The sequence below is a fragment of the Cinclus cinclus genome, chromosome 14 (assembly GCF_963662255.1).
Source record: "Cinclus cinclus chromosome 14, bCinCin1.1, whole genome shotgun sequence".
NCBI lineage: Eukaryota > Metazoa > Chordata > Aves > Passeriformes > Cinclidae > Cinclus > Cinclus cinclus.
The window spans coordinates 17,728,451-17,741,320 of NC_085059.1; positions in this window are offsets into that span (position 1 = coordinate 17,728,451).

Sequence of the window (12,870 nt, forward strand, 5' to 3'; positions counted from 1 at the left end):
CAACATCTTTGCCAGGTATTTACAGCAGCTGGTGCACCTCAGGCTGCTCATTGCCTAAGGAGCACATGGTGCAAAGCCAGAGCAGGGACTCTGTGTCCCTCCCCTGAGGCTGAGGGAAGAAAAGTGACATGAAGCTGCGGAGTTATCTTTATTGGAGAAGCACATTAAGACACAGCGAGGCAGCAGGGACTGCAGCATAGGGCAGACCTGGGAAGGCACCACTGAGTCCCCATCTGAGCAAGGATGGGCCCCGTGTGCTGCAGAAGGGGATGAAGGCAGCTCTGGCAGTCCTGGGGACTCGCAGCTCCCCTGATGCTCAACATCAACGCTTCCTTTACTCGCTCTGCAGAGACAGAGGGCAGACAATTTATTACTGTGATCCCAGAACACAAAGGGACCTGAAAGGACCATAAGGAAACCTTAAGGCTGTGATGCTCCCATGTTCTGCAGGGGCTCTGAGTCATTACTGCTTCCCTGTGATGGGGAACTGCTCTGCCAGCATCCTCCCTGCTCTGCAGGAACAGCTTGGCTGAAAAAACAGAGCCAGGGGAAAGGAGTGGCAGAGCCCACTATTTCAAATCCCCACAGGTTCAGCCCCACCATCATAAGGTTTCAGTAAGAGAAAAAAGTCTGCAGAACCCTCTGTCCTGGCCCTGCAGCTTTGTCTGGACAAGGTGGAACACAACCTCTGAAGGACAGGCTGGCCAAGCAGGGCTAAGTCCCTGCCTCTCTGTGTCCATACCTTTGGTCACAGCTGATCCCTGGTGTTTGCTGGCAGTCTGAACTCCATTACTTCTGGAAAGGAAGAGTAAAAAATAAGCCCATTCCCGAGTTTGACCACTTCTGTGTGACATTAGTATTGTTGTGACAGCCCCTGAGGCCAGCTCAGTGACACATAAGACAACTGCAGCAGAGCCTGGCACAAGGGCAGGCAGGTTGGGCCACTGCCAGCTGAGGAAAACAAGACTAATATCAGCCTCAAGCTAGGTGCTTTCCACACCTATTTTCTAATCTGGGAAAGGTCCTGCTTTTCTTCTTTCCCTCCTTTCATTCATACTTTAAAAGTAGCATGGCAAACAGAGCATTGTAAGGAAACTGGGACTTGCCCATTGCAAACCTGGAGTTATCTGTTTGTTGAGAAACAGCCTTAAAAAATAAAAGGAGAAACTGGATAACCCCTTTTTTCCCCTGATCTGTGGGCGAGCGTGGGCAGGCTGGTGACTACTGCCCAGGTGATTAGTGTGAAAAACCTTTGAACAAGTAAAGAAACTGCAAGATACAAAACATCTAAAGTCAAATGTGCTGGAAAGACCCACAATCAATTAATCCATGTGACACAGCCCTGCAGGACCTACCAGCCAGTTAACTTAAAAAAAAAAAAAATTAAAAAAAAAATCTAATCCCACAATGTCGACATATGTTTGTCATCAGTAAAGCAGAACAGGATCAAAGGAATTCAGTTATGGCAGAGACCTCCCAGGGAAGGTGGCCAGACCCAAAGCTGGCCAGTGGGGATGGGCTCTCTCCACAGCACGGTTTTCCAGCCCAGCCATGCCCAGATACACCCTTTAGTGTCAGATCTCTCTCAAACCACACTGCTCAAAACCCTTCCCACAGGCATCCTCCCCTGATGGCCATCAGGTCACCAGAGCTGCCAGAAATACCTGGAGCTTTTCTGGCAGGAGTGGTTGCAGGCACTGGGCTGCAAAAGGGTGAGGCAGCTCTCACACACATTTTCCCAGGCAACCCAGCACTCTCCATGGGTAATTTAAAAATACAACTCCAGGAAATACTACAATTTTGGGGTAACAATTTCTTATCTTCTTCCAAAGCATTTCACATTCTGCGCATTGCAACTCTCTAAACCCATTCCTGATGCCAAAAGCACTGCTGGAGCTGTTTTCTTCCAGGTTTTAGTAGCAAATAATATTGAGTGCCTGAATCTTCAGCAGAAAGAAAAATTCATTATACTGCAAGCAAGCATGAATTTTAGTGCTGAAAATAACATTGCTCTGTACATTGTTTATAAGCTCCCATAAATTTCCAGCCCAATTCTTCAGGTGACTTAATAAACATAAAGAATAAATCATTGTGCAAGGGGGCTTAAGCTTTTCTTGTCTCAAGAAAAAAAAAACCTTGACTTTGACTTCTAATTGCATCCATCTCTCCTTGGAATACTTAACACAGTTGCAAGCTCTCTGGCTTTCAGTAAATGGAATCCTCTTCTTATTGCAAGGGCTTGAGAGCTGTAATAGCTCAGTGAAACAGTAAGGACTTCCAGACCAAGCACAGTTTTTTGGGAATCCTCTCTTATCTTTCAGCTGGCACAGTCTATCCAGTCTCATTCTGTCTTGGACACAGTCACTAACAGACTCATGTAGTGCCTCATCTCCCTCTGCCCACAGGCCAAGAGCAGGTTCATCTCCCTAAAGACTGAGACACAGAGGCCTCCAGTACTGTCACAGGCAAAATTATTTCTCCCTGCACTGCAATTTCTTTGACTTTAAGCAAAGTTTAGAGCACTCTGCTGCTTTAGAGAAGAGGGGGAAAGGAGCCAGGTTTACTGTGTTTGGGGGATTTGCTGGTGTCTTGGCATTGAGCAGAGGAAGGCATGGAATGCCACTATGGGATAATGGTTTTCTCATGCCCCACATTTCACTGGGCCTACAAACCCACGGATACCACACCCATACTCAGAAGCCATTGTTCACACTCAAAACTTTCCAGGAATCTCTTTGGTAGGTTCAATACTTGGATTCTCTACAGGTCCAGAGTGGGAACCAATCTAGTTCCCTGGGGTTGAAGATTCAGTTTCTTAATAGTTCATGCCAACAAGGACAGTCCTCCCCAGGTGCTACAGAACATCCCATGAGTCACAAACTGGGAGGCACTGGCTGCAAATCCAAGAGCTGGAAGCTGTCCAGCTTCCACTGGTAGAAAGACAAAGCACAGCTGAGAAATGCTTAACTCATCTGCTCTGTGGGATTGCACAAGATGTCAAGGCTCAAGACCTGTCCCAAAAGTGTGCCACCTAGTGAATAATCTTAATTTCCCAACCATATCCCTGGATATTATTTAGGGAACAAGCCCTTTATGGTTTATACAGTTCTGGTCTTTCTAGCTCCATCAAAGTCCCAGGAAGAAAAGTCAGCAGTTTTCCCAGACACATCACACTCCTATCACACAGTTTAGGCAAAACATGGAGACTATGCCCAGGTTATGCATTAAATCCAAGTCTCAACCTGTATTTAAACATCTGGACTATGAGCATCCATTCCTGGGGCTCTAATGATGTTGTCACAGGTGCAGAGGCCAGGCTGGCACCCCAGCAGGCACTTGGATTAAAGTGGAATTCCACACACAGCCAAGAGGCACTTTCTTTTCTTCACCTCTTGGCATTATTCCACTCCAGAAGAAAATAAAATAGAAATAGAAGCTTCAATAGCTCTCTTCCCTCCCAACCAATGTGGCTGAAGAGCAGCTGGAGAGCATGCCTTTTATTAGCCCACTGTTACCTGAAGGAACAAGCTAACTCTCTTAACCAGCCAGTGAGGTCAAAGTGTGGACACCCAGCTCCTGCTGAAGGGCACAGTGGGCAGTGGTGAATACCAGCCAATCCTCATTCCTCACTCCCTATTGTGGCTGCCTGGATCAGGTCACCACAGGCTGAGGCAGTGCCAACGGGGAATTTCCACCAGGGGAAAGGCAGAGATGGATGTTTGGCAGCCCAGCTGTGGTTTGCTGCTTACCACTTCAGGGGCAGGCTCTCGGCACTCGCCTCGATAGTTTACCGTGATGAAGTTTGAAGCTCTTCTGCAAAGGGAGGACAAGACATTGCTTATTATTCACTTGCAGTGCCACAGCTCTCAGCCACAGGCATGACAGTCCTCTGTGGGCTCCTTAATGCTTTGATGATACTTCCAATGTGATGGCATTTATTACTCCCCAAACAATCTCATGATTGGGCAGAGAGGGAATAGGGGACCCTGGCAACTTGTGTATCTTAATTAGCTGTCATCAGATTAATCTCAGGCATTTTGATCTATGTTTGCTTAACAGCAAAGCACCAAGGACACACTTGATAGTGAGTCATGATGTATCAAAACAAACACTGTTCTGCAAAAGACACTCGGGAATGGTGGATGGCCCTGTATTACTGAAATCTCTCCGCCTACTCACATGGCAGCTGAACACAAGTCACATTCATTTTTATATGTTTTCCCATCAGTGCCACAGACTGGCTGTGAGGATTCACTGCAGAAAATCCTTCCACCCTTTACCCCATGCAGAATTCGATCACAGTCCAGCTGAAGAGAGAGGAAAAAAAAAAAATCACATTTGGTGCCAGTTCACTTGCAAGACCCTCCTTTACATTGGGTTTTACCTAGGGCTCACAAACCAAGCCTTGCATGGGGCCCCTCTGTCCTGTATCACATCCAGCCAGGTCACACTTGTAAAGACATCGTGTCTCTTGTTGGACCAGCCAGCCAAGCTTTGGGGAACAGAGCCCTCACGCCCTGCTCACCGACCCACCCCAACACTGCAGTTGGCAAGGTTTATTTCTCTCAAAGCTCATCCACAAGACAAAAATCTTCTACCTGTACCTTATCAGCAGGCTGACACCATTTCACCTCCACGGACTGAGATGAAACCCATTGGCCAAAAGGGAGGGAGAGCACCAGGAGCAGGCTGGCGCTGCCTGCGGGCGGTGCGGCACGCAGCGCTCCTTGACGCCCACCAAGCTGAGAGACACGAGCAGCTATGACTAATGAGGGGTGCCCTCCTGCTTCCTCCCGAGAACAGCAACAGGAACATTTAGGCACAGTTTTCCCTCCAAAGCACACGTGGCACAGCCAGCACGCACGCTGACCGAGTGACCTTCAGGGATCCCCAAAAAGCCACTCGCTCACCCTTGCGAGCGGAGCGGGTGTTTGCACAGTCATAGCGGATTTCCAACAGCAGAGGTCAGGGATAGCACAGCCTGCTCCCTGGCATGCACAGCCCCTTCCTCAGCCCCACGAACTGAAAAAAGGACCGAGACGAAGAAGCTATTGATGGGCTCCTGACCATTTTCTCCAATGCTACAAAACGTATTGCAACGGCTGCAAATGGTGCAGTGGGTCTGTGAGGACATTCCGCTTCCCCATCCGCCTGGAGACGCAGCATTTAGCACAAAAATGATGGTTTATCAGCAGCAGGAAGCACCCCAGAGAAGGAGGATTTCATGCCAGGCAGCACAGTTTTGGTGATGTTGGGGTGCTGTGATAGCACCTGCTGGTTAAACGTTACTTGCTAATTTCCATAATGTGCTGCTTCCTCCCTCATCTGGGTAATTATCAGTGACGTGAGAGCAGGCAATGCTGACCTCTGCAATCCTCTGCTGCATGCCTTCCTACGCACCAGACATTGCTGCCTGCACCGCAGCCCAGGGCAGGAGGCCATCCCACCAGCAGCCCCACGCATCACAGGTGCCAGCAGCCAATGCCACCACTACTTTGGCTCTGGGAATTGTCTGTGCCAAAACCCACAGGTGGCCCTGGAAGGAGGAGAGGAGCAGATCTGCTCCCTGAATCACCGCTGGTCTGTCAGGCTCATCGGCATCCACTCCCCCTCCAGTGCTACCAGGAAATACCACTGAGCCCTGAAGCAGACCGGCCTTATTACACCTAATGCTTCCTCTGGAATGCATCAAAATTGCAGTACCTGAACTACCTACTGTGTTTTTAACTCAAATATCCCTTTCCTTGAAGCGGTCAATGGCAGAGGCTTCAGAGAGAATAAGGCAGTTGGTAGTAAGATCCCTCCAAACCCATAGGAACACCTATCATTATCATCACATTTCCTATCTCTTCCAAAATGCTATTTAAAATTACTTTATGAAAATTTTGGAGTAATTAAGACATCAGGTATTTTTTTTTTTTTTTAACCATCCTACCTCTAGACAACACCCTGTGATAGCAAGATCCACAGTTTAGTCACCCTTTTTACGGTAACTTATTTTCTCTTATTAGTTCACATTTTCCACTTTTAGCTTTGTTGGAACTATTCCATTTTCCTCTCATGAGAAGGGAGAGCAGACACCCCCACCTTCCTCCTACATTATTCCATACATGGCTGTCATCAACCACTCCGTGTTTCCCCCTTTAACACTCCTTCCTTCTGCCAAACTTGTCCTCATCCCCTGGTCAGCTCCACCACCCTGCTCTGACCATGGCCTTCACCTTCTCAGCATGGGGAGGTAGCACTCTTTACTTTGGCTACATGTGGGGCAGGATTCCAACCTGAGCTCAAGACCCACACCCCCAGAGCTGGGGGGCTTCCACAGAGAGCCAAGCCCTTCCCTCTGTTTCCATGCCAGGTGATACAGGGGCTTTCAGCAGATATTGTGACTCATTCAAACCCTTCCAAGGACATGAGGCCAAGTGAAAAGCTCCAGGGTGACAGCAAGAACAGGAAAAGCTGCTGGGAAAGGAGCAGGGCTGGCTCAGCAGCAGCAGAGGAGCACCCCACGGGAGAGGTCCCCATTTCTGCCCACCCGAGGGGCAGGAGGTGGATTTACCGCCCGGTCCTCCTCGGTGTCCCTGCTCTGTGACTTGCGGCCGGGTGGCCGGTTGCAGTTCCTGCCATGCTGAACTTGTGGGCTGCCAGAGAGAGCAGAGATACAGTTCATCACCACCTCCTTCCAAACAGAGAGAGCAGAGTGCAAACCCACCCTCCTTGCAGACCCCCATAGCTCTTGGAAGGCTGTTTGCACTGTGGCATCCACCCACCCACAGCAGAGGAGAGGGAGAGAAAATCCCCAGCCACCTGCTCAAAGGGAGGAAGCCAACAGCAGGACACGAGCCCTGTGCTCAGTCCAAGTGCACCATCATCCCAGGACTCTGCAGCCCTGTGTCTGCTGGCAGCACTCGATTTAAGGGGGACATGAAGAAATTTCACCAGTCAAAAGCAAGATCTCTCAGCGTGCACCAGAAAAAAGCAGCAGCTGAGTCCTGCTCAGGGCCAACAGCTACAAAACAAACAGCTCCTGCCTGACCAGTGCCCAGAAAGCACGTGGTGCATCAGGCTTTGCCTTTGAGCCAGGGACAGGTACACGTGTGTGCACTGCCAGGAGAGAGATTTTGCTGGACAGAGTGTCCTGAGAGGGATTCTGAGCACAGAAATCCCTGGTGCTTTGTACACAGAATATCGAGGCCAAAATGGAGCAAGGGGTGCATGAGAGACATGCCCCAGAACATGTCTCTTCCCCATCACCAGCTCAGCCAGTGGGAAGTGCTTTAGTGAGCACCAAACAGCACAATGTGCACTGCTGCACCCCAGACTGTGCTGTTGAACCATTCTTGCTCCAGTTAATTTCCTAAACACCCCTAAAAATACACATATATGTAAGGGGGCAGAAAACAGTGCCAGGACTGGTGCTGTGTGTGGGGACAGGCTGCCACCCCGGGTGCTGCTGAACTCACCCTCTGCCCGATGAGAAGGGACGCCTCTCATTTACACCCTGCCGTGAACCACCACAGTTCTTCTGCAAAAGGGGCAGAACACACTCAGCAACCATAGAAACAGCTTTTATGCAACTTTTATGCTGCCTTGCAGCATAAAAAAACAGCTCCTGTCCTGTCCCCTCATCCTCCCAGACCCAAAGAATTACAGGGGTGTTCTTAAAGTAGCAGGTTTGATGCACTCCATACTCACCAAAGTTTAAATCCAAGGGTTTACAGGACTGTGGGAGTCTGAACCTGCCCTTTATCTCTCATAGGGCATCACATCACTAGGAAAGTGAGAGGGGCCATTCTCTAAGGTCCAAACATGTGCAGTTTGTACGCTCACACCCCAATGAGGGAGGCTTTGCAATACAACCAGCTTCTCCCCCATGATTAGCTGGCTACAGAACCTAAACACCTTGGTCACCCCAGGCTGACCACAGGCAGTTCCTGGCCATCCAGATCCCACAGACTCTCACCAGAGCCTTCCTGAGTTCTGCATTGGCTCTGAGCTACATCTCACCTGCTTTGTCCTCTCTGAAGCAGGCAATTTGTTGCGCTGGACAGTTCCTCCCCCTCTTTGAGCTTCCTTTTTGCTGGAAGAGGGGAAGAGGAGAAAAAAAATGAGTGCTGTGGTATTGTGAGTGCCATCAGCTCCTAAAGCTGCCCTGTAAGCCAGTGTCATGTCACTAGGTAACACCTCCCCATCCACAGTCCCTGTTCCTGGTGGCCCTGTTCCTAATTCCCACCTCTAAGGCTTCTCTCTCTTTCTCCTCACCATTCCTACTGTATGCTACATCCTGGTTCCTGGTGGCTGCTCTCATATCAGGTCTGCTTCTGCATATGCTCTATGGGAGTAGAGAGAGAGCATCTGGAAAGCAAAGTACACGTGTGGGAAACTCCTCAGGAGCTGCCTGTGCCTGACAGTCCCCTGGGAAAGGGGCTGCTCTCTCAACCTTGCTTCTCCTTCTCTACCACACTGCTTCTCACCTGCCCTTGGGCCCTTAGGGCTGAAAGGGAAGGGGGAAGAAGAGCCCTACTGCCAGAGCATCTCAGAGTCCTGGGCGTCAGGGCTCTCCCAGACATTGCCCAGATGCAGCTTCACAGGCAGAAGCTGCACTTTCACAGTCAGAGGTTTCCCTCTTTGTTGTTGCTGCTCAGAGGAAGGGGTACTCACAACTTCTCAGCACACATGAGACATTTGTTGGTGTGCTGTTTGCCAGAGGCATCCCGGACAGGGGCGTTCTCCCTGGTGCAGGACAGGCGTCCTCCAGCCTCAAACTGGGAGCGGAACTCGCTGCAGTCATCCTGCGGAAGGAGGGCAGGGTTAGGGCACTCTGTCCTCCTTGCCTTATTGATCAGATCCTTAGAAACCTGGGGTTTCCTGCCAGGAAAGCATGGAACCATCACAAATGCATCACAGGAGAGTCTGGGTGGGGGTGAGAGAAGAGGGTGTGCAGTACCAGCCACTTAGTGTATAAACAGAGGGGTGAGTCAGAAAAATTCCGGGTCCTTCTGCCTGCACAGCACGTGTTGGGAGTTTTCTAGTATGGTCCCACTAATTATTGTTCTCCTGGCTGGGCTATCCAAAGCATGCCAGTGATGTGACCGATACAGCAATGAAGTCACTCCCTTTTCTCCCAACATCCTTAATACACAGCTATAGCCTTTTCCCAGATTGTAGCTCAAGATAATTTTCTTCACAAAGCGCGTAGGATCCTCCAAACCAGCCATACTTAGGGACATGTCAATCAAGAAGCAGCAGTTAAAACATAAAAGCATAATGCAAACACACTTAATAGCCCACGAGCACAGGAAGGTTGTTTGGAGAGTGGATGATTAATTTGTTCCGTGTTCAAAACTTCTGTACAGAAACTGTGTTAGCCTACCCTTGTTATGTAACATGGATGGAAACATTCAGTCCCCCTAATTTCAACTGTTTCACACACTGCAATAGGCAGTTCCAAACAGCAAGCACAAAGGATAAGGAAGTGACTTCCGCTTACCCCTTTCTTTTTAAAAACAGGTATTAACACTTGCAAATTTCCGCCCATTTTGAGCACAGTTTTGCTAGCTTGCATCAAGGCCCTTGGCAGGTCTCTGTGCTCACCCTTTACTTTGCTCAGGAGTTTACACCACCTCATCCTCTCTGCCAGGGGAAGGTTTCCCCAGTGTTTTTCTGCATCCCATCCAGCATCCAGCTCCTCAGCTTTCCCACAAGGGTAATGCTGGCAAACCACTGAGTACAAAGCCCCACATTTCCCTAGAGCCACCCCAGCCACAGGTAGCAGAGATGATCTGGCCCTGGATGAGCCTCTCCTGCTGTGCCAACAGCCATAAGGCATTGTCCCATCAGAAATAAGTGTTGCACCCACTCCAGAGGGGCTCCCCACAAGCCTCACTGCTTCTCCCCACCACCAGCTCACACCCCTGCACAGCTCAGGCAGTGCTTTCCCTTCCCAGCAAGCCCAGGAAAGCTCTCCTTGTTCCTGGGACCAGCCCAGCAGCCATTGCAATCCTCTGCAGACAGATCTGCCTCCCCCCCTAAGAGCCTCTCTCAAACATTTTCTCTTTGAGACAGAATTTCTGGAGCCCCGTTCAGGCCTGACCTCTGCTGCAAAAATCTCACTGAGGACATCGGAGTCGTGCGTTTGCCTTTTTCATGGCCTGTCACATCCCCGACCCGCTAATAAATGCAGGGCTTTCTTATCCTTTGTCACTTTTAGCCATTGAGTAGGAATTCTTGTTAATCACTGACTGTGTGATCTTGCACTGCCATTACATTTTATCTTGTTTCTATTACTCCAGGCCTCAGCACTATCCAATTAGTCTTGAGTGATCTGCTGATACTCCTCTGCTGATACTGCCTCCCAGCTTTGCCATCAGCAAATTTCACTTAGACTTCTATTTTTTGGTGCCAAAGTCATTAGAAAAAGCACTAAAACAGGATTATCCCCAAGACTGAAGCTTAAGGGGGCTGCACCAGTCCCTGCCGTAGCAGGAATCAAGAGGAAAGTGCTGGAAAGCAACTATTTTCCCCTTTACCGGGCTGCTTTTGCCAGCAAAGCATCAGTATATGGCGACCTGGTGGCTGCAGCATGCCAGGGAGAGGGTGGCAAATCACAGCTCCATGAGAACAAAGTTTCCAGCAAAAAAAGCTGAAACTGAGCCACAGGCCTGGAGATAGTACAGGACTGATATCTCCCAGAACACAATGATCTCTTAAGCTCTGTGGAGTTCAGATTTAGAGCTTTTCACACATTTTTCTTTTCCACCTAATTAGCAGCCTCAGCAGAACTGACCTCTCCACCCATGAGCTGAAATTTGGGACAGCACATCACACCTGGCTTCCTGCTCTGTCAGGATTTGCCTGTCCCTAGATCCACAGGTCAGCGGGGCAGACCATAATATTCAGGCACAAGTTGTTCACTTCAAGGATTCAAGAGCATGAATAAAAAATAAGGAGGGCAAGGAAAGTGGATCTCAAAATTAAGTCAGGGGAGAAAGAGCAACGGAGTAGAATAACATTCCCTTTTCTCTGTCTTGGGTGAAAATCCAATAAAGTTCCATATTGACCTGCCTAATACTTTAATCTCACCTTATCTTTTCCTTGTCTGTTTTTAGATAGCTTCCGCTCATTCTCCCTTTTGCTGGAAGAGAAAGAGAGATGAGAAAGTTAATGCCAGGGTGCTCCAGGGAAGAGAGGTTTCCCACACTCCTTTCCTTCACTCACAACTTCTCTGCACACATGATGCACTTATTGCTGTGCTGCTTCCCAGAGGCATCCCGGACAGGGTCGTTCTCCCTGGTGCAGGAGAGTTTTCCTCTCTTGAACAGATCCCGAAACTCCCGGCACTCATCCTGTGAAAACACCAAAAGCAGGGGTTGACTCGGATATGCTGACTGAGAGGCACATCTCCCACAAATACACAAAGGATTATCCACCCAATGAATTACATTTCAAATGTTATTTTGCTTCCTTGAGGCGTAACTCGGTGGAAAATCATAACATGCAGCATAAAACAAATAAATCCGTATGTTTAGATGAGCAGATCTGTCTTTTGCATCCAGGGGAGCCTCGTTGCTATTTCTAATAGATAACACATGCAAGAGCCTGCCCAAAGGACCTAAGCTCTGCTCTAAGTATAAAATCCACAGTTTCAGTGAATTTTAAATGAGAAAGTTTTCCCATCTCTCGTGAGAGAACGTGTACTAAACTTAAAGAATTTTAAAGTCCATGCACAGTAAAAAAATGAAGCTGGAGGCATTAAAAAAAAATATATATACTCCTTGAACATCTATTGCCAGGTACCCGAGAGTAAGAGGTGGGTGTTTTTACCGTCCACTTAACACGATGGTACGTGTTAATTGAACCAAAGCACTCTAAGTCACAAAAGGCTTTTGTAGCAAATCCTGTTTAAGCATTTCAGCCTGACCTTTACTTTCCTCTGAACAGCTTTCCTACAACTTCCAGGGTAAGTCTGGAGCATGAGAAATACATGGAACATGTGAGGTCTTCAGGTTCATTTATGCAGCACTTACAACCTTATCTGTTATGTGATCTGTAATACATTTTTCCTCTCACACCATGTAGAGGAGATGGCTTGATAGCTTATCCCAGTTCTGCAGATGGGGAAGTCAAGCCCAGAAAATTACTTGCCAAAAGCCAGACAGAAAATCTATGGCTTAACAAAGAAATTCAGTGTAGGTCTCTTCCTGGCAGTGTAAAACTGTCCTGCTGCCTTCAGGACCACACTTGGACAAGTCAGATGTCTAAAAAAAAAAAAAAAATCTCCCTTAGGACAGCTATGACTTACAAAGCCTTTAATTTGTCCAGACACACAAGAGCTAGAAAGCTACCCTGCTTAACCAGATGTAAAAAATAAATAAATCAATCACCACAACCAACACTATCTGATGGAAACCAATCTGCTCCCATCCAGAAAAAAACCCAAGGCAAAAAGGACAGTTCCCTCCACATAAAGACCTGCTATCTAGAAAAACAGCTGTGGGTAAAAGAAACCAGCCAGGTGCATCAACAAGATAAACAAGGGACAATTAGAGCCAGCCTGTTCCCACACCCTGCCCTAGTCAGAGCTCACATGCGCCAACCTTGCTATTAAACATTTGCCAGATGCCAATGGTGTGCCTTATAAACAGGCAGGCATCCTCCTCAGCCAGGGCTCTGGGTCAGGCACGCAGCAGAGGTGCAGTGATTGCCTTGGAGGAGCTGCCAGGAGTTTTGGTTTATTTTATGCTGGTGGATAGCACAAAGCCTCACACTCTTCCCAAGGCTGGGCATGTTTACCCTGCTGCCATGGCAGGGCCCTTTCCCACGCTGCAGATGAGGAAGCACCCCGGGCAGCGGTCGGAGGCAGCAGACGCG